Raw genomic sequence first — 10,700 nt, 5'->3', positions numbered from 1 at the left:
ACCTTTTCCCATCACTAGAATATGACTGTGGGTGATTATCACATTGAATGAATGCATGTTCACTGCTGAATAATAGAAGTCAGTGGATACGAAAAAAAGAGGAAGCTCTTTTTTGAACAAAAATGTCACCTGAGGTGTAATGTACAGGTGTGAAATTAGATAATTCCCACCATGCAAACCATAGTCTAACAGCTGATTCAGGCAAGAGTCTTCAATGGCTGGTGAAACCATTAGGGGACATCTATGTCCCCCCAGGCCTTAAGTTCCATGAGGACAGGGCCACTTCCTGTACTGTTCCCGGTTATAGTTTCTGTTGCCTTGTGATCTGCATGCAGCAAATGCTCAATAAGTATTTGTTGAATGAATGAATGAATGAATGAATATATAAACATGCTTTCTCTCTTTTGTCAGTGTTAAGTAATCTGTTGCTCCATCAGTCAGTCTCTGATTGTTTATTTGCCAGTTTCTCTATCTCGACAGGTGGCCTAAATTGTGAGGCTGATGAAGTATTGTATCGACACGTTTTCTACGTATTAGCTGTTTCTATGCATTTATTTTTCAAAAGACAGTTTAGCACAAAACTTTATTTCATATCCGTAATCTGTAACACTGCAAGAAGGCTTTTCTACTTTGTTACTTTAAAAGAAATAATACTTCTTTTTTGATCTTCTCAAAAATATGTATTTTCTCTCTCATGGGCTAAGCTCTCAGTCCTTTTGGAACTTTGGCTATAAGTGTTCCTGAAATACTATCTTCATGTATGAAAATTAGATGCATAGGAGGAATTTATTCAGAAACCTGAAGGGTTCTCAAGAGCTTGGGGTGGTCCAGAGGTATGTTAATGATGCGACCACTCATTAAAATGGGGAGAGGAACACTTCTGAGGGCGGTTCTGAGGATCGGTGGGGGGAGAGGAGGGATGCTGGGTTGGAAAGCACTTTAAAAATTGTAACATTTGTTGCAAATACTAGGCATTCATCATCATTGTCACCATCAGCACCACCATCATCATCAGCACCACCACCATCATCACCACCATCATTACCATCATTATCATCACCACCATCATCACCATCACCACCACCACCATCATCAGCACCACCATCACCATCACCATCACCATCACCATCACCATCACCATCACCATCACCATCACCATCACCATCACCATCACCATCACCATCACCATCACCATCACCATCACCATCACCATCACCATCACCATCACCATCACCATCACCATCACCATCACCATCACCATCACCATCACCATCACCATCACCATCACCATCACCATCACCATCACCATCACCATCACCATCACCATCACCATCACCATCACCATCACCATCACCATCACCATCACCATCACCATCACCATCACCATCACCATCACCATCACCATCACCATCACCATCACCATCACCATCACCATCACCATCACCATCACCATCACCATCACCATCACCATCACCATCACCATCACCATCACCATCACCATCACCATCACCATCACCATCACCATCACCATCACCATCACCATCACCATCACCATCACCATCACCATCACCATCACCATCACCATCACCATCACCATCACCATCACCATCACCATCATCATCTCATCGTCACAGTATATTACCAAGGTTTTAACATTATTAAATATATAACTTTTACTAAGTCAAGGTCCTGACAGGAAAAACCTTGGAACAAACCATAATTCTGTGTATTTATTACTTCTATTATAACGTTTTAATGAAAATCATATATATTTTTTTGTTTAAATAAATTTTTTTTCTACTCAAGAACAAGGATTTGGTAATTTTGCTGTACTATAGCTCGATTTTTTAAAATTTAAAATTGAGAGTTCTTAGGAACAATTTTCCAGAAAGAATAATCCTCTTATTTCAATTCATAGAATCTCTTAGTAATTTTACATAAAGAGGAGTTTTGATTTCTTCCGATGCCATTTCATCTTTTGATGTTTATACAAACCTGTAGCGAAAATATAGAATTATTTTCTTGTTGAAAAAGCTTTCTTTTGTTGAAAATGCTAACAATGGAATATAAATTTCAGCGTCGTCTCAGTGTAAATAATAGTAGGGGTACAAAGTATGCATGAATGCATGAAAACAAGGAAGCCCCTTATGAACTTCTTTACACAATATCAACCAGAAAGAGTTTTGAAAATGTTCCTTTTTCAAATTAAAAAAAATATATAATAACACAAATTTGAACACACATACCTCTGTTCAGCTGAGTTTGCTTACCCGTTATTACTTATAAAACCCATCCAGGCTTGGGGTCATTGACAGAATTCAACCACACCTAAGTTTCCCATCTCAGGAACTGAAAACTGTTATAGAATTATAAATTTTTCACAGTTATTGTATTTTTATCCAAAATGAAATGAGTAAAGGATGAGCTCATGGTTCTTCCTATTTACCAATGAACTCTGTAATAAATGGCCTGCAGGTTTCATGGCCAGCTGGACATCTACAAAGGTAAATTATGTCATTGAAGAAATTTTAGAAAAAAATAGAAAAATATAAATCATAAAATAAAAATTACCATAATCCCACCACCCAGAAATAGCCTACTATGAACATTTGTGTGGAGGTCACTTCGGACTGTTTTTTAAGCATGTATGATGATTATCGTTTTCATGGCTGTCATCAACTTGATTTGTGAGTTGCTTTGCTTGTGTGCATCACTGATGCTTTTTCATATGATTAAACATACTCTAAACATAAGTTTTAATATCTACATGGTAGGCATTCTAATTACCGTCTGTATTTGGTGGCATTTGTATACAACCTTGAGCAAATCTCATACACTCAGAATACATCCTAGAAGTGGAATTTCTGGAATGAAAAATACTTTTAAAAGCTTTTGGTAAATAGTTTAAAAATGCGTTTTAGAAGGCTTCCACAGCAGTATTTCGTATTATCATTAAAGCGACACAGTTAAAGACAAAATATTACTCCATTATTTTAACTTGCCTGTTTGATTACTAGTAAGCTTGAATTTTAAAATATATGTCCATCGATAATTTGTGCGTGTGGTGTTTTGGGGAGAGAGAATCACCTCTCCGTGTCTTCTAAGGCCGAGTTGTCTTTTTTCTTATTGATCTGCACAAATAAGCCTAGTTTGTACAAACAGCAGCAAAGGGCAAGTATCTAGGACAACAGAACCAGCTGGTTGGTGATAGTCGGATTATTTATTATACTGTGTGAATACCGTCCTGGTCTTTGAAATAAAACACTCACTGAGAAATAGATAAACAAAAAAAACCCCAAAACTTTGCAGTAGCAATCTGCAGCCAACACGTCATAACCCCTGGCATTTCGCTATGAGGATTCCAAGGAGCAGGGGCCAGCCCTCACCTCCTCCTGGGCAGGAGACCCAGATGGGTTGCGAAGACTCAGATGACTTCCAAGGGCGCAGCTCAAACCCACGACCCTATTTCTGCGTGAACACTTTCTCCTTGTGACAAAGTCTCAAAGAGGGTCGTGAGGCATCAGGCCGACCCCACCACATCCTGGATGGATGACACCGGACAATCCTCTTTTCGGGGCATCCTCAACCGTTTCCATTTGTGAAATGGGGGTAATAGCAGCATCTCTCACGGGAATTGCTGTAACAAATAATCTAACGGGTAATGGACTGTGTGTGACACAACGCATGTTCAATGTTCAAACACCATTCCAACAGCTCGGACGTGATCGACTCCTTTTTCTCTTATCAATTTATAAGAAAACCCGTATCTTTTAGAACCGGCAACCAAAACTAACTTCCTAGGACGACTTAAGGAGTGATCCAGTTACAGATTCAGATGCACATAATTCCACACTCCTGTCTTGGACAAAACACTCACTGAATACCCAATATATTATTATTTCTACTATTCTTCTACGAGACAGGTAGGTCAGGGAGAACACGAGAAAGGTGAGGAAAAAGAGAGATGGAATAAGAACCGGGTACCAGTGAGGACCATTTGGGCACAGTTAGGGTTGACTAACGACACAGCCATCTTCTCAGAGCAGGACTTACCCCCATAAGTCTGATCACCGAGCACACACAACTCTCTCCTCCTGAAAAGGTGCGAAAGACTCAGACACCGTATGCACACAAGGCTTTCTGCGCTTCTAGTCCTATGCGATGTTGACCCAACGTGGCAGAGTGGGAGCCACATCCACCATTCAAATGTCCCCTGCAGCAGGATGCTGTCTGTCGCTGGAGGATGTGGTGTCAGTGAGGACTCCATGGGATTCGGCTCTTTCTGGGGCTCTGCCTCTTCTGCAAAATGATTTCCACTTATCCCCAGCATTATAGGCTCGTATCCCTTCTCGGCACAATTGAAAACACTAATAAAAATAGATAACGTATTTTTAAAACCTACAGCAGATTGTCATGGCAATAAATAATTGTATCATGTTGCTGTCATAGCAACGAAGTCTGTGTAACAGAGACAAATCAAGCCTATATAAAATTTTTCTAAATTTAGGTGTTCGAAAAGAGTTAAAATAGCCTATAGTCATGGAGAGGTGCGTTAAACAAATTCTTAACCTTCACTGGAAAGAGTATTTTTAGTCACTTTTTAAAAATCTGGATTGCTTATTGTGATATTGCTCCGTTCTCTTCAAATTATAAATCTCAACTTCCTTTTTTGTCCTATATATTACATTACATTATATATTATGTATTCTTAAGGGAATATATAATATAAGGGAAGACTAGAGAGGTCTCTCTCTCCCCACCCGCTCCCCGCCCCCTCTCTCTCTTCAAAAGTAATTTATAAGAGAGAATATCATAATTCTTGTACTTTTCCTGGCATCTAATGACACAATATTAATGGAATAACAAGTTACATTAGCTAAACCATGCCATACCAAATTAATAGCTAGTTTCCATACCCTTGGCATCATTTTTTAAAAAAGCATTTATTACTGCATGATTATCTAATGTGTCACCAGGAGCTCCAGAGAACCAGAGCTAACTATGATTAATCTCTCACACACTAAACTTTCCCTCCTGACTTCAACTAAATTCTACTGGAATGACAACTAAGTGACATTTCTCCAAAAGGGGAGTATGATTTTTTTTCCCACAGATATGTAATTATTGTGCCATTAAGGGAAATCTCCAAGTCCAAAATAATGCGACAGTTTGAAAAAAACAGAATGAAAAAAAATGCAACAGTTTCTCACATGACAAAACAAGATCTCTTTCATTTAATTTTTTTCTTTCCTTTCCTTTGGTTATAATGAAATTAAAATGTCTTTTTTTTTTTCTTTGATAAAGATTTCTTCTATGCAAGTCCCCACTGGGGAGTACCTACATACTGTGTGAACTTCCAACACCGCTATGCAGTGTTATTAAGCTTAAAAAAATAATAAAAATAAAAAGCAGGACACAAATTTAAAAAAATAATAAAAGTTAAATGAGGTAGTACATGCAAAGTATCTAATACATGGTTAGGGCTTAGAAATATGTTAGCTGCTATTTTTAATTCAAATCAAAGACTGAATTATGGATTGAACTTTGATAAGAGACTAAGACAATAAGATCCTTCAACATCTATGATGTAGGAAATAAACTAATAGGAGCATCATAAGTCATTTATTACAAATCAATACCTCTAATGATGCTAATTTTTCTTTACGATGCCTCTTTATAATAATTTTCATGATATATTTTTCCCAGATGAACTTTATTAAACGGTGACTGCTGAAGAGTGAGCAGACTCTGGCCCTAGCTGGGGAGAAGGGAAGACTGTCACCACATTACGGCACTCACCATGCCGATGGCCGCCACTTTCACTGTGTGTCTCTCTAGAGCACGTGGGGCTCCCCGGAAGACAGAAGACACACCATATGCCTTCATAGCCCCAGCTGTACCCCAAAAACCTGATGGCTGACAATAAGTGTCTGTGGGAGAAACCTGTGAAGGGATGAGATTGTGACTTGCCCAAGACACCGGAAGTGAAGGTGTTCGTATGGATAAAGTGTGCAGCAGGCTCAGGGCAGAAGGTCCTGCTTCCTGGAAGATGCTTCAAGAAGAGGTGAGCCTTGGCCATCTCCACAGAGCTGTTCTGCCTGCCTACCAGCTGTGCGCGGGCACCAGCAATACAAAACACTTATTTTGGGGGTGTGGGAGCGTCTTCTTCTTTACTTCTTAGAGGATTCCTTTTTGTCTTTACTCTCCGAGGTTTGGTTTTATTTATTTCGTTTCGTTTTGTTTTTAAGAGGACGTAAATGTCACCAAAGGACAGTCCCAGTTTTTGATAATATTTTACAAGCACGCCACGCCTTGGAAAATTATACACTTATGTCAAGTTATTCCACGTGGGAAAATCCTTCACCAAACGCATAAAGATGCGTGGCTTTGTCATTTTTTTCTCATTGCAAAACCTCATTTCATAGATTTACCACTCCATGGATTCAGAACATAAATTTCAATATATACTTCTAAAGAAGAAGGGAAAAGAATAAAATTAATAGATGTTATATTTCTAAATGACAGTACTATGGATGGTTTTTATATTCCTTGTTTACATTTTACTGCATTTCTACAACTAATTTTTTAATCTAAAAAATGAACATCTGTAGGAAAATCAGATTCTATTGCCGCTGTAATTAAAATTAAATCAAAATAATGAGGATGGGCCACGTGGAGTCCGGGACCTCTTCATCTTTTAGGTGCTATGGGTTCAATTTCTGCAAGTAAGCATAACAATTGGGAAGAGGTAGTAGAAATAAAGTCATCCTATTAATCACCTTCAATAGTTTCATTGTTAACAGTTGTTGTTTTGCAAGTAGCAATGCCATTGCATTGCGTGTGACATTTTAAAAACATCATCGAATTGTTTTCTCGTTAGTTATTTTCTCTGGAGACCATATGACTTCACCCATTTTACAGAAAAGAAGACTGAATCACCCTTTATTCAAACCTTAGAACCACTCTCATACTGTATCTCTCTTGGGATTCTAAAAGCTGTTTAGAGTTGACATTGATTTTTAAGTGGCGTGTCGTTTTTGTGTGTATGTTAGAGGTGGCGGCAAATTTATCTTCCTAATTATGTTTTGCTTCGGCTAACATAAAAATCAGCTTGCATTTTCTGAGCATTCACCAGCTGGGAAGTAGAGGGTGTTTTGTGATGGGGGGAAACTGCCTTGAGATTCAAACTTGGCCATGTTTTAAAACAAACAAATAAATGGAAGAAAACGTTTGTAGCATGTGACCAAGCAGTGTAGCAAGAGTTAATATCTTTATTATATAATGAGCTTAGGCAAATTGATAACTGCAGCAGTAAACCCCCATGGATAAAATGGGCAATACTTTCTATTTCTATGTTTTCCATGATTAGGAAAAGAAAAATTTCTAGTTGAAAATATAGACACGTTTGTTCAAACATTGCATTTTTGCTCAACCCTCTAATAACCAAAGAAATTCGATTTAAACCAAATCGGGGTTAGATACTTGCCATAACAACCATTTAAAAATATGAAATCAGTATATTTCATCTTGAAAATTATTTATTTTGAAAGTCATCCTGTCAATATCTATCAATATGTGTTAAGAGCCATCAAAATGTCCATCATTCTACAGTTTTAAGGCAATGATTACGAATATAGGAAATGCAAGAAGATATTTGTCATACGTAAAAGGATCTCCAACAACGTGGAAAAACACTCCTGATAAAATATACACTGGAGACGAAAACAAAATTGCATGTATCGGTAATTGTAATGACTTAAAAGTATCGGAAAGCAATGAAAAAGAGACACCTGGATTACAGTGATTGTGGGCATTTCATTATTGTTTTTTACAATTTTTTCTTTTTTCCAAATAGTCATCGTGGGAGTTCGTTTTCTCTTTTAATTTTCACCATCTCTTTTTCTTCTCCATGTTTTAATGCAAAAATATAGCCATGGACCATCCATACCCAAAACAATGAGTGTGGAGCTGCTTTATGAGACATGTAATGGAAAGCTAACCAGAACCTCTCTCTTTAAAAATGTATAAATGCCACTATATCAGACAATAGGAATTTGCAATGGTTTTCTAGAGAGTGATGCTTTTTTTATGTGTTTTTTATCATCAGGACACAGAATCTCAGAAATGCCTTTATTCAATTACTATATAGATATTTCTGTAGAGAGTGATTCTCAGAATGATCTATTTGAACAAAATTTCTCTCTCATAAAATGACACTTGAAAATGTTCTCTGGGCCACTTACTCACCCTTTTTTCAAGGATCTATGTGATCAATTCCTGCCTGAGTTTAGTTCTAGAAAAATTTTTATAGAAGCGGATTAATCTGTAAGTTCCCTTCTCATAAAAATGGACTCTGTAGCTCCATAGCCTGGACAAAAACTTTCTTTTTTCGGTTATCACAGTGTTGCCAGGGGGCTTGGAGGCAAAGTCTTTGCCTATTTGACTGTGAGCGTCCCTGAACATCTGGATCTGCTGTTTCCTTTGGGTTATCTGCGTCTTGCGGTTTTAATGCCTTGATGTTTTGTCTTCACATTTTCTGGAAGTAGGTGGGTACAGAGATCGAAAATAAACAAATGAAGAAAAAGATTTGTTATAAAAACAGAACATACTCATTGTTATTTTAATAAAGATGCAAATGGTCTAAATGAATAGAAAATGAGAAAATCAGAATCTCTCTACCCAGGCCTGTTCCCCGGAGGTAATCCAGTTTGGAGTATATGTTTTCACATCTAGGAGTAGACAAATCTTTTTTTTTCCCCCCTAAAAACGAAAGACATTGAAATGTTTGTTTTTAGTACTGAGTTTGATTTAGTCTTGAAATTTTAAACTTTTTTTTCTTTTGTAAGTTTATGCTTTTGAAAAACAGAGCGTGAGGCCGGGTAGCCTAATTGTTCTCAGTCCCACACAGGTGGGTCACGCAAAGGTTCAGGTGTGTTTTCCAGAAAAGAAATTGTGTGCTGTGTGGCAGATAGGTAGATGTTTGACGTAGAGATTAAGAAGTTATTCATATCCAAATATTTCATCGAATACTTCTTGAAAGAATCTGAGCTGCTTAGATTTGCAAATTCAGATGATACCCCAGTGAAAACGTAAAGAAGCCCTCAAGTGTTGTTTTGTGTTAGATGGTCGTGTGTTTGTGTTTTGTTTGATTTTGGCTTTTTCTCTGGTAGCATTGAGTTTCTGTCCTGGTAGTTCAGACATGTGAAGAAGTGATAGAATTCTTAGTGATTTTAGTTGTAGAAGAGATAAATGGATATCGTGTTTCACATCATGAAAATTCTCAGAGTCAAGTTTGAAAGCTTAAAGAAAAGATCGTAAATTAATCTCATAAGCATAATAAAGAAAGTTACCAAAGGGTTACATAATATTAGTCTATAAAATGACCTGAATTTTTAAAAAATTCCAGAAATATTAAGGGGGTTTTTAAATCAGAATTATTTGTCATTTCCATGGCTTTCTTTTAAATCTAGTATTTATAGGCAAAGGATATGTTTGCAATTTGCCAAAAATGGATAATGGTGTTATTTCAAATTAATGAAAATAGAAAAACTCGAGGTGGGGTTATATTATTGAAATGACCATTGATGGTTTAAAATTATTTTAATAGAAACAGAGGGTGTTATTCCTGTTAAAACAAGAAATGATTTAATAGCTAATTTATTCCACCTGCAAGCAAGCTGAAAAAGTCTACATTACTTACCAAAGAGGTGTTTCATTTATTTAAAAGGTTGCATTCTTTTAGCGTAGTTATTAAACATAATAATTTAAAACTCTGTTGGAATGCTCGCTGGACACAGTGCACAGGATAACTAAAGAGAAGGGTTAGGATACCCTATTTATTGACGGGAAATAAACATCCAAAGTTGAGAGTATTTGTAAAATATAAGAAAAGGCAGAAAAGAATTCTTATTTTAAGTACTCGTGTGAATACTATATGATTCTCATCTGGCAGTAAGACAATCTCTTTTTCTCAAGAGGTTGGAAATTAGTTTTAGCTTGTTATCAGAAACAATATCATCCTGCCATGATTTAGAAAAACTTCCTTCGAACCATAAAATCAGAGAAAATGCACACACGCGCACACACACAACCTTAAAAGCAAAGTTTTCTTTCACATTTAATTGTTTGACTTTTGTATAAGGGGCATTTCGAAAATACATCTGATTTTTAAAATTCAGCATATTTCGCTCTTAAAAATCGTGTCACTTTAGAGTGAATGGTTAAACAAACTACAGCACATCGATAGCATGAAATATTAGTCAGAAATAAGAAGCAATTATTGATTCATACGACAACCTGGAGCTCAAGAAAATTACTTCGAGTGGAAAAGCCAGTCCCCAACGTTTATATTCTTTATGATTCCATTTCTATACTATTCTTGCAATGACAAAATTGCAGAAATGGAGAATAGATTGGGGGTCGCCAGGGGTTAAGGGGAAGGGAGAGGGCAGGGAGAAATGAATGTGGCTTTGATATAGGGCGACCGAGGGATTCTGGTGGTGACGAGAACATTCTGTATCTTGACCGAGATGATGGATACTTAAACCTACACATGTGATAAGACTGTGGAGAACTAAATACATACACATACAAATGAGTCCAAGAAAAACTAGAAAAAACCGAACAAGATTGAATTGAAATCGATAGCTCGGTTGTGATATTGTACTATAATTTTGCAAGATGTTACTTTGGCGAAAAGT

Source organism: Pteropus alecto, unplaced genomic scaffold (genome assembly GCF_000325575.1).
Source record: "Pteropus alecto unplaced genomic scaffold, ASM32557v1 scaffold59, whole genome shotgun sequence".
Taxonomy (NCBI): Eukaryota; Metazoa; Chordata; class Mammalia; order Chiroptera; family Pteropodidae; genus Pteropus; species Pteropus alecto.
Note: the sequence above shows the minus strand (reverse complement) of the source record.